Genomic DNA, 12,645 nt, shown 5'->3' with positions numbered 1-12,645 from the left:
GAGGTGGCAATTCAAGTTCTTGTTCTTCACACACTTTTTCTTATGAAAACAAATTGCATTTATTGCCACCCCCTAACAAAAAATTGTATCTAAACATCTTAAAAACTCCATACATTATTAGCACTCTTCACTCACTGGTAATTTGGCTCTGTCTATTTTTTACAGAAGTTTTTGTTTCTTAATCTCACTCTACCCTTTCCATTCATCAAACATATGGGCGAAACAGTAGTAGCCCACCTTAGAGTCACCGAGAATTAACGTATGCAACGTCTGTTCTTTGGAGGTATCAGAAAGAAGGACAACCTACCAAGAAGAAAGTGGTAGAATCTGGAATGTCTAGGAGATTCTGGTGTCCAGCAAAACAATGGGCCCCTATACACACCAATCTTCTCATTGAGTTATCTTCCACTATTCCAACTCAGGATTCCAATAGGTTTCTTGGCCGGGACAGGACAGGGATGGGGGGTTTATTTACGCAATGATCACAAAATAGAAAAGGACCAGTGGTAGGTCAGGGTCTACTGGGAAATATCCAGGGGAAGTATAACAGATCAGCAAAAGTAACTGATATCCAACCGAGGTCACAATAGTGAATAAAAAGTAACCCTTTCCTCTGCTTCTTCATCAAGCTGCTAAGATTAAGCTTCAGCAACAGTATCTGTATGTAAAAGGACCTGTGTGCAAAATCAGATTTTGACACAGAACAACCCCCCTCAAAAAAAAAAATCATCAAATTGCTTAGGAGTTTCTTGTTGTGCAATTCTATGGCATTTTCTCTTAAATATTATTTTGCACCATGATCCAACTGGCAATAGATTTTGGGGCAGAGCTTGGGAAATCAATTTTTTGCACTGCAAATCCCAAAATTCTATAACCAGCATGGCTACCATTCTAGCTAGGTGTATATAAGTAAGTAGACCTACAAGACACTCAGCCAAAACAACTATACCTCACCTCAGCTATGGCACTTTATCACAGTGTCTGTCCTATAGATATTAGTATTATTACTGACACGGTTCTCCACCATTTTTATAACTGCCTGATTCCATCAAGTAAGCCCTACCCTGAGTTCCTTGTACAAATCCAAATCCTCTGAACTCCTGACAACTATTGTTCTCAGGCCCTAAACTGCTGCTGATATGTTTTATATTGTTTTTATGTGCTAAGGGTAAAGGTTTCCCCTGACATTAAATCCAGTCATGTCTGACTCTGGGGGTTGGTGCTCATCTCCATTTCTAAGCCAAAGAGCCGGTGTTGTCCATAGACACCTCCAAGGTCATGTGGCCGGCATGACTGCATGAACCGCCGTTACCTTCCCGCCGGAGCGGTACCTATTGATCTACTCACATTGGCATGTTTTCGAACTGCTAGGTTGGCAGGAGCTGAGGCTAAGAGCGGGCGCTCATTCCACTCCCGAGATTTGAACCTGGGACCTTTCGGTCTGCAAGTTCAGCAGCTCAGTGCTTTAACACACCGGGGCTCCTTTTATGTGCTATGATGTCTCAATTTGTTAACTATGTTTTAAACCTATGTTTGATTGGGCTTGTTCCCATGTGAGCTGCCCCAAGTCCCTTCGGGGAGATGGATGTGAGAAACAAAAATAAAGTTGTTGTTGTTGTTGCTGCTGTTATTTCTAAGAATTATAGTTCAAAATAGCCTTCCCAGTTCAAAATGCAAAGTAGAAGTTATACAGGCATACTTAAGTTAACAAAGCTTCATATACCAAAGCTCTTTCCTATTCAGGCCTTTTAGACCAGTGGTTCTCAACCTGGGGTGCCCAGATGTTTTTGACCTTCAACTTCCAGAAATCCTAACAGTTGGTAAACTGGCTAGGATTTCTGGGAGTTGTCGGCCAAAAACATCTGGGGACCCCAGGGTTGAGAACCACTATTGTAGAGCTTCCCAGTCCTCCTTTCCTCTTTAGTCTAGCTGGAAGTTTATGAGAAGTGCTAGCTAGCACTGGAAGAATTGTGAAGTTAGGCTGGAGAAACAGTTGTTTGGTATCTGCAGTATCATGTTGCAGCTTCATGTCTGCAGTAATTAATGCAATAAACAAATCCTTCACATTCTTTAATAAAGGATTCTGTGCTAGCTACTATAGAAGGATGTGCCTGCTTACAACAGATAAAGTAAAGAGCAGCTGCCTCCAGAATCCATTAGTGAGCATACAAATCAGTGAAAAAAGGGGGAGAGCAAGCAAGAGTGACTCACCAGTCACCCTAAAGGTTATGGGGAAATAATAGATCTCTACGTCTAGTGAGCAAAATATACTTTAAAATAAAAGCTAAGGTTGCTGGAAACAGTTATCCCTGAAGGCATTTTGGAAGGTGCCTTCGGGAGGTCTCTACAAAATTCAAAAATATTCTTATTTAGCTATAGAAAAGTTACTTATCCTGGTTGTTTCATTTCACATGTATATATTATTGGTCTTTAGCTTGAAAAAAATGCTGAAACATGTTGAAGGGTCATCCTTGTCAGGTAGAAACTTACCCCTATCCTTTTCACGGAATTACTGCCTCTAGAACAAATTTTCTATAAGGAATTAATGCCTAGGAACACATCTACTTGGTTAACTAAGGTATATCTGTAGATCTAAGCCTATTTTCTTTTGGAGTAAATAAGACTGCCAGCTTCCCTAAAGCTGCCTGATTGGATCAAAACCTACTGGGTGTGTGTGCGTGTCTATGTGCGTTCAAGTCACCTATTGACCTATGGTTGCCCCATTTAATTTCATAGGGTATCCTTAAGCAAGGAACATTCAGAAGTAGTTTTGCCAGTTCAGTTCCATCCTCTAAAATACAGCCTATAGTATTTGTTGGTGGCCTCCCATCCAAGTACTAACCAGGGCTGATCCTATTTGGTTTCCAAGATCAGATGGGATCTGGTGCCTTTCTAGAGCCATATAATAAAAGAATCAAGAAATATATATTTTTATACTGATAGTGTTGCTGAAAATATTTTACAGAAACAGAATATGATTGCCTGACAGATAATCCTGAGGATTAGACTAACATTGTCTGTTCAGTTTTTCTATAGGTGTTTTTTGCCAGTTCCCAGTGCAAAGCTGCCAAGTCTTTCTTGACTTGAGTTAAGGGTTTGTTTTAATGAAGCCTTCCCAGGCGTGGTGCCCTCCAGCTATATTAGATTCCAACTCCCATCATTCCTATTTCTTAGTTGGCATGGTCATAATCCTGTTGGCTGGGAATTATGGATGTTTCAGACCTAAGCATCTAATTGGCGCAAGATTCAGGTACTCAACAATAAGATCATTATGATCTTTTTTATATGGCAGCAGACCAGCTAGCAGCTGAACCTTGAAAAGAACTGGATAAAGAAATCTCCCTTGCATTATAAACAAGGCAGAGAACATTCTTCTCTCAGGTTTTGCCTTATCTCCTTTTCAATTGGGTCAGATTCTTTAAAGTACCCATATGAAGAAAAAAAGATAGTGGAATACACCAAAATTAGTACATATGGATGCGAGTTATTTTCCTGGTGTAGGGTGGGTTTGTTGGATGGGGGATAATTCAACCATAGGGTAATATCCTTCTCCCATCAGCAGTACAAAATGGTGTGTATGTCTTTGAGCTGTCTATTGATTTATGGCTACTTTATGAATTTCATGGAGTTTTCTTAGACAAGGAATACTCAGAGGTGGTTAAGCCAGATCCTTCCTTTGAAATTTAGCCTACAGCAATTGGGATTCATTAGTGCTTTCTCATCCATGTATTAACCAGAGCTAATCCTCCTTAACTTTTCAACTCAGATGGGATATGGTTCCTTTAGGATGTAAATAAAATCACCCTACGGTTGAATTATGCCCCATACAACAAACCTACCCTGTAACAGGAAAATAATTAAACATAGCTCACATCCATATGTACTAATTTTGGTGTATTCCACTATCCTTTTTTTCATTTCCTTTCAGTGGTAGACCACCTCAACAAGATAGTAGTTAGACCTGAATGCATGAGGACTACATGTATTTATTTTCTAGAATTCACATGGACAACAAGTGGATAGAGGAACAGGCAGAAATGTAGCCACATGAAAAGGGGGGCGGAGAAATGAGGACACTACCCCCCATATAAATTCTGCCCACTAAAATACTTCATTTAAGTATTTATAAATACAGCCTAGGCATTCAAAAAAGAGAGAGAAGGGGTGGCAAAGTTACCCAAGGAAGCACAGTAAAGAGGCAATGCCTAGGTGTGAGTGGCTCTAAATGGTTCACTCTCAGCAATGCTAGAAATTTGGGGACTAGAAGTAGTTTTAATTTGTAGATTTCTTATTGGAGAGGCAATGTCCTCATTTTATCCTTTTATAGTGACACCCTCTGGGAACAAAATTCAACACCATGAGGGTTTCAAAATTATCTCTGTCAATACATGTATTTGAACATAAATAACAGTGCCAGTACAAACATTACAGCTGGACTCGGCAAGGTCAGAGAATTGAGGTTGTGTATGCTCTGTATGCTAGCTTTATCTCTCTGCTCCAAAATTGAGAATCATATAGTACTCAAGATTATGTTGGACTGCAAATCCCAGAAGCTCTATACAGCATACTCAATATAAGATTCCACTCTTGTATTCCCCAATCATAAAGTTCATGCATCCGGAAGAACACGCGTCCTGAACAAGTCCGACTACTGCCTTTTTGGGAGACGGAGGCACTGTTATGATGAAGTTCCTTCTGAACTATACCATTTTGTTCTAGAAGTAGTAGGTTGGAGTGTTATCATTCATTTGAATTGCCTCCCCATGCAAAATAAAGATCTCCTAACAGGAAAACGGGTAAAAATTGCTCTCGCTAATTTGTATTAATTATACACAAAGGAATTTGTAGAAAGACGTGCTCAGTGGAAGACATGTAGAAACTCATAATAAAGAAGAAAGGAAGCAACCTGATTCACCAAACTGAGCAAGAAACAGTTTTACCAAATGAACGAAGTACACAGTATGTGATGAATTTATAGTGGAGTCTTCGACTGCATATCAATATTGTATTTGTAAGATGTAAAATTATTTTCTTTTAGTCTTATTTCTATCCTTTTCCTCTTCTGTATGATCGTGGCATTGCTGTTGTGAGCATAGGTTAAAAAGAGAGCAATGTATTCATAAATGTGCACTGTTTTTAGTATATTCCAATATTATCTTTATTTTTAATGTAGGTGGGTATCCAAAGGTCTAACACTACATCTGGGGTCCTTAATCTATTTCAATCTAACAATCAATCAATAAACATTTTTATTACAATCAACAGAACACAAGGCAATTAACCAGTTAAAATTCATTTCAAATTCCTGTCTTTATTAAAAAGGCAAATCGAGGAAGGAGCAGGGCCATTTTGTACTAAAATTCCTCAAATCCCTCAACCAGCAAGACCAAGAGCATGACCTGACAGTAAGAAGTTTGAAGGGAGGGATCCATGCACTTTTATACATGCACCCATCAGGTCCTCCAGAACAATGGTACTTAACCTGTGAGTTCCCAGGTGTTTTGGCCTACAACTCCCAGAAATCCCAGCTAGTTTACCAGCTGTTAAGATTTTTGGGAGTTGAAGGCCAAAATATCTGGGGGCCCACAGGTTGAGAACCACTGCTCCTGAACATCAGGGAGTGTGATAATCACCATGTGAATGAGCCAACTCATGTTTAGTTGAAAGTGTGTCCATTCTCATTTCATCAGGCAAGTGTCAACAGCAAAACCAGTGGGAACTGGAATCCCAGTGACAGCATGTTTGCCCTTGTTCTCTCTATCATATTATTTCAATGATTCATTTTGATCCACGTTCAAATTGTGCAAATTCTGGTAAGTTCTCATCCTAAATAAACCAAAATGTACCCCCCTCCCCGGTGCACTAGATCTGCTAATCAACACAAAGAGGGAAGTATTAGCAGACTTAGGGCCCTGGACACTCTGCCAATACACAAAACAAAGCCTTAAGATAAAGCCAGAAGATACAAAACTCCAGAAGAGTCCAATGAGAAATGAACATGCTCAGTAGCCGCAGAATATTGACATTGCTGAGCTGGTGGAGGAAGAAGAGTTATGGATGGAGGTGGAAGGGATAATTCTCGTGGAAAAACATGCCCAGTTGAAAAGGATCACTTTGCACTCTCCAACACTTTGTTGAAGGTTGCACTTCTGTTTTTAATCATTTCAGATTACTACAGTTCTTGCAGAGACAGGCATGACCTCCAGGGGTTGAACAGATGGGTCAGGATGTAAAAACCTCCCCCTGCCCACCCCCATAATGTACAACAGACCAGGGATCATTTTGCATGAGAGAAAAGCAGCAATGTACCATACACCTGACAAAAGAGATTCTTCCCCTATGGCACCATTTCAAACAATTCCCATCATCATTGACCACTGTGTGTGCTGACAGGAGTTGTAGTCCAAAGCATCAAGTTGGAGAAAGCCAACTGATGCAAGTTACTCTGATGAATACTTTGATAATACATTTTTGAAACAAAACTGCACAAAACATATTTTGGTGCCTCAAATGTTTGTCTTGTTTCTGGGTATATTTGTTCTGCTGGTTTCAAAAATGGCATGTTTCCCCCATCAGCTCCAGTTTTTGAAACACAGAAAATATGTCATATGTACACCAGTCACAATTTCCTTGTCCATAAAAACAAAACAAAAAACAATAACCATAGTCAAGAAACCAGAGCTGAAGTGGTCTTTCCAATGCAAGTTTCTGAATCAGTGCCCCAAATGACCCCAAGAAGAGGCCTAAATATATATATATATATATACACTTTTTCTTTGGTTGGACTGTGTAATTTCAGGAGCCCGGTGTAGTGTAGTAGTTTGCTCATTGGACTAGACTGGAGACCAGAGTTTGATTTTTGGATCAGGCCTGGAAACCCACTGAGTGACCTTGGGCAAGTCCCACGCACTCAGAAAGCCTAATGATAGAATCACCTTAGGGTTGTCATAAATTGGAAATGAATGGAAGGCGCACAACAACAAATGACTGATAGGGACCACAGATTCCTTTGGGGTTAGAATTAAGCCCTGGAGAACAATGTTTTTCTAGCACAGATACCATTGCAATGAGTTTGTTTATTTTTTCTTGTTACAGTATGTAGGTAAAGGTTTTCCCCTGACATTAAGTCTAGTCGTGTTGGACTCTGGAGGTTGGTGCTCATCTCCACTTCTAAGTCAAAGAACCAGCATTGTCCGTAGACACCTCCAAAGTCATGTGGCTGGCATGACTGCATGGGGCGCTGTTATCTTCCTGCCGGAGCGGTACCTATTGATCTACTCACATTTGCATGTTTTTGAACTGCTAGGTTGGCAGAAGCTGGGGCTAACTCTGGGAGCTCACCCCGCTCCCTATATTCAAACCCCTGACTTTTCGGTCAGCAAGTTCAGCGGCGAAGTCATTTAACCTTGTTATAGTAACATTGTTCAAAACTGTTTTGGAAAAACAAAAAACTGCAAAGCTAGATAAAACTTACACACTGCGATTTTGGGACTGTACACTCTCAACTCCCATCAAATTTGTTGTATGTATCTTATTTTGAAGTAAATCTGATATAGGCTATCTCAAAATCTAATACAGTATGCTCTTGATACCCACTGGGGTTTCGTTCCAGCAAATACTAAGATCCATAGATGCTCAAGTCTCATTGTATACAACAGCATAGTAAAGTGGAGTCCTTTATATAAAATGGCAAAATCTAGGATTACATTTTGGAATTTTGTGGGGATGTTTTCAAGTTATGGATGGTGGAATCTGTGGGTGCAGAATCTGTGGATACGGAAGGATGAACTAGGTACAGACAACTAAAACTATCAGAAATACATTGCTACAGGTCTGTCTCCCAGTAATCTAAACTGACCTATATTCAACCGTTGGAGGGAAAAAAATCAGAGAAAAACAACACAGCAAGGATTTGAAGCGCATTGATTCGTATTAAGGCTACTAGCCGACAGCTCCATTAATTGGATCAGGCTATCCCAGCAGATTGATTAAGCCTTGAAATAGGATCAAAGCCTGGAGAGCTAATTGGGAGGGGGTCCTTGGAAGGCAAGCCCAAAGGGCTTCAGCCCAGCTGATGGCTTGCTTTGCTTTTCACCAAGAACCAAGCCACAGAGCAAGAGAGACTAGCTGCCTCATCACATTAGGTCATTAATCCACTTGAAATCCAGTTTCTGCTGCCTGCAGAATTCTGGGATTTGTAGTTTGGTGAGGCCCAGGGCCTGTCTGGCTGAGTTGTTTAAAGCCCCCTCCTTAAAGCAGATTTAAAGAGGATCCAAGCTCTAGTGTGATGAGGTCCATACAGAAAGCTTCTTTTCTTCCCCAAGAGGCCATCTTTTCTTGGAGCGTATCTTCACTGTAGACCTGATGCACTTTGAGCCCACTTTAGTTGCCATTACTCAAAACCGTGGAATGCCGGGAGTCTTCAACAGTCTGGGCCAGGGGTCCTCAAACTTTTAAAGCAAAGGGCCGGGTCTACAATCCTTCAGACTATGGAGGGGCCGAATTATCATTTGAAAAAAAAAATACGAACAAATTCCTATGCACACTGCACATGTCTTATTTGTAGTGCAAAACAACAACAACAGCAATGAAAGAACAATACAATATTTAAAAATGAAAACAATCTTAACCAACATAAACCGATCAGGATTTCAATGGAAAGTGTGGGCCTGCTACTGGCCAATGAGATAGTCAAGTTAATTAGGATTGTTGTTGTTGTTGTTGTTGTGTGCCTTCAAGTCATTTCAGAATTTGGGTGAGCCTAAGTCTAAAATTAATTAATTATTTACTTACTACATTTATTTACTACATTTATATCCCACCCTTCTTACCCTGAAGGGGACTCAGAGCAGCTGTATGTACATACAATATATTATATTATTAGCATAGCACAATATTAGCATTATACATTACTATATTGAACTATACCACTATACTGTAATACTATACGTAATATATAACATATAATTAATATTATTATATGGAATTATTATTAGTATTATATTGTATAACATTATAATATTTTTATCAATATTATATGTATATACAATATATTATATTATTAAAACTGCTATAAAAATATATTATAAAACTGAGGGTGGGGGCCAGGTAAATGACCTTGGAGGGCCGCATTCGGCCCCCGGGTCTTAGTTTGGGGACCCCTGGTCTGGGCCAAACTACAACTCCCAGAATCCCACAACCTCGAACCATGACTATTAAAGTGGGCTCAAAGCGCATCAAGTCCACAGTGCAGAAGCACCAGTAGTGCCCTTTAGGAAAGGAGGCTACAGACCGTGTAAAACTACAAGCCCCATTATTCCACAGCAATTAAAGTGGGTTCGAGCGGCATTCCTTCTCCACCTGTTTGGGGCAGGAAACAAAAGCTACGCCAATGGTGGCACCGGCTCCAAACGCCCCTTCCTCAAATCCAGAGAGAGATGCCCAGCCATGGGCAGACTTACCAGAAGCTCCTGCCTGGAAAAGCCGGGCGAAGGTTGAGCTCGTGCTCCTTCCCACGGAGCTGCCTTTTCCTCGCAGATCGGTCCACGGTGGGACTGGGGGTATCGGGAAGCTCCCTTTCTGTTAGCAGCCCCCTAAACTCTCCCGAAGTCCCTGCAATCTTCTTGGCCGGGCTTTGGGCGCTGCCTTCCACCCGCCTCCGCCTCCTCCTCACCCGCCTCCGCTTGTAAACAGCAGCGAGTCCAACTGAGTCGCTTTCTCAATGGGACCCCACGTGGAGAGGCGGGGCCCTGGGGAGAGGCAAAAGCTCAGCCCCCTTTCCCATCCCTGCGAGGCTATTGGACAAGGCCACGAGGCGCCTTTCGCGGATTGGTGGGCTGGCCCGTTCCTCAGTCCCGGAGGGGCTTGAAGGTCCCGCGAGTAGTTTAGCTGCGGCTTTGCTTGGAGGGATAGTTTAGCTTTGTAAATCCCTGCAGTGCGTACGTGGCACGAGACGGCGTGCATCTACACTGTAGAACGAATGCAGTTCGACACCACTTTCACTGTTGCGGCTCAATGCTAGGGAGGCTTGGGAGTTGTAGCTTGGGGAGGCACCCACACTCGTTGGAACAGAAGGCTAAGGACACAGCATATTATTTGAGAACACAGAAATGCTGAACCACTCTGAAAACTGACAAGTACCTACCCACTAATGGAATAATAACAATGTATTAGATATCGTTAAACATTGCATTATGTACAATAGATGAATATAAATGTCAAATAAGGTAAAGGTTTCCCCTGACGTTAGGTCCCGTCATGTCTGACTCTGGGGGTTGGTGCTCATCTCCATTTCTAAGCCGAAGAGCCGGCGTTGTCCGTAGACAGCTCCAAGGTCATGTGGCCGGCAAGACTGCATGGAGCACTGTTACCTTCCCGCCGGAGCGGTACCTATTGATCTACTCACATTGGCATGTTTTTGAACTGCTAGGTTGGCAGAAGCTGGGGCTAACAGCGGGCGCTCATTCCGCTCCCAGGATTTGAACCTGGGACCTTTCGGTCTGCAAGTTCAGCAGCTCAGTGCTTGAATACACTTTGTCACCGGGGCTCCAAATGTCAAATAAGTGGTTACAAATCACAGTCAAACTGTTGCATTCACAATGTAATAACTTTGTTTATTTTCTGGATTCTACTCATCCTTTACAAAGAATCAAGAAAATAAACAAAGTTTATTACATTGTGAATGCAACAGTTTGACTGTGATTTGTAACCACTTATTTGACATTTATATTCATTTATTGTACATAATGCAATGTTTAATGATATCTCTGCCAAAGAGTGCTGTGCTTCACCCAACTGCAACACCAATGAGTCCATAGAACTGAGGTGTGGCAGTTAAAGTGGTGTCAAGCTGCATTCACTCTATAGCAGGCCTGGGCAAACTTGGTCCTCTAGGTGTTTTGGACTTCAACTCCCACAATCCCTAACAGCCTCAGGCCCCTTCCTTTTCCCCCTCAGCTGCTTAAGGAAGGGGCCTGAGGCTGTTAGGGATTGTGGGAGTTGAAGTCCAAAACACCCAAAGGACCCAAGTTTGCCCAGGCCTGTTTTACAGTATCGGTACAACATAAATTGGATGCATTTATTAACTTTTATGGATTCATAGTAAACTGTGTTTGCAGTTTGATGAATACTCTAGAGCAGTGTGTCCCAAACTCTAGTGTTCCTGGTGTTTTCAACTTCATTTCCTAGAAGTCCAAAACTTCTGGAGGACTAGAGTCTGGGAATCATTGCTCTGAAGTCACCAGATCCTATCTGAACTTGGAAGCTAAACATGCTTGATTTGGGTTGCTTGGAAGAGAGACAGCCAATGAATCCCAAGTGGTGTAGGCTTTGTTTCAGATAAAGGAACTGGCCAAACCACCTGCAAGCATTCCTAAGAAAATCCTATAAATTCATTGGGTCACTATACATTCACAGGTGACTTGAAGGCACATGCTTACATGACAAGCATTTAGAGTTCTCTTATAGATAACTACTAGCTGTGCCCGGCCATGCGTTGCTGTGGCGAAGTATGGTGGTATGGGAAATAAAGTATTGAGGAATTGGTGGTAGTAATGAGGCCCTTTCTACAGTTAAAATCAGATAATCTGTATCTTATAGGCAGTGTGGAAGAGGCCTAAGTGAGGCCTAACTTTGCCTATCCCCTGGGCTGAGTGGGTTGCTAGGAGACCAAGTGGGCGGAGCTTAGCCTTCTAACTGGCAGCAATTGGATAAAAACAATTATTCATCTCCCTGTAATTAGGACTTTATTTTTCTTTTCTTTTTCTTGTCGGAACGTAGAGGCATGGATGAGCGGTTGTGCTGACAAGTTTAGTGTTTCTGGGATGTGTAGTTTTGTTGTTTTGTCCTAGGCTGAAATTTCATTACCCTTTTATATATATAGATCAGCTGGCCTCCCCTAAACTACAGCCCACTAACTACCATTTATTTTTATTTATTTATTTACTCTATTTCTATCCCGCTCTTTTCACCCTGAAGGGGACCCAGAGCACCTTACAGTTTGGCCACTTCAGTGCCAAATTGCAAATACACACAGTGTGTAAATATAATGCAATACAAATTGAAGCACATTTAACATAAAATACAAGACAAAAATCACACAAAGCATAATAACATCCAGAAATAAGATATAAATGAATATTAAGCATTAAAAACATTTAAAACCAATCACAATTATTGTGGAGGCTCATCAATTAAATAGTATATTTCGCTAAACTCAGTCACCAGAGAGGAAAATTAAGAAAAGTCTCCACAAAATAAAAAAGTAAATAAAATAAATAAAAATAAAACAAAATCAGAAAACAAAACAAAACAAAAACAAAAGTCCCCACTGAAGCCCAGGAGGAACAATGTTGAAAGTTGAGCATTGGCAGAGAAGCCAGTGGCCCCGAACCAAGCCAATCCCAGTTTCAGTAATAAGTTGCTGGTCAAAGGGGGGCTGGTTGGTAAAATTCCCCAGTACTGTCATCCTATAAGGTATCAGTGACTTCGGGCTACGGCTAGTGGGTGGCGAGGTCACGGTAATGGGAAATGGTGGCAATGGTACAGTGGTTCTGCTGCACCAACCTATCCAGATCAATGTTGGGCAGTGGGAGGGAAAGGCCGAGTGGAGCAGCCGTCAATCGGGTTGCAGCACTCGTTGGTCTT

General features: G+C 41.5%; 1 protein-coding gene across 3 annotated transcripts in view; it reads right to left on the bottom strand.

Annotated features, from left to right (window-relative positions):
* frmd1 (FERM domain containing 1) overlaps positions 1-9,712 on the bottom strand; it is a 60,850-nt gene extending 51,138 nt beyond the window's left edge. For 2 of the 3 annotated variants that reach the window (XM_008124645.3, XM_008124639.3), the window contains exon 1: positions 9,462-9,712. The gene's annotated coding sequence lies outside the window, so the exon portion shown is untranslated. Of the gene's footprint in view, positions 1-237; positions 1,516-9,461 lie in introns of those variants that run through there. The other variant, XM_062976053.1, reaches the window with a different exon arrangement.
* Positions 9,713-12,645: the final 2,933 nt, after the last annotated feature.

The sequence above is a fragment of the Anolis carolinensis genome, chromosome 1, assembly GCF_035594765.1.
Source record: "Anolis carolinensis isolate JA03-04 chromosome 1, rAnoCar3.1.pri, whole genome shotgun sequence".
Classification (NCBI taxonomy): Eukaryota; Metazoa; Chordata; class Lepidosauria; order Squamata; family Dactyloidae; genus Anolis; species Anolis carolinensis.
Note: the sequence above shows the minus strand (reverse complement) of the source record. Positions and strands in the feature narration are given on the sequence as shown.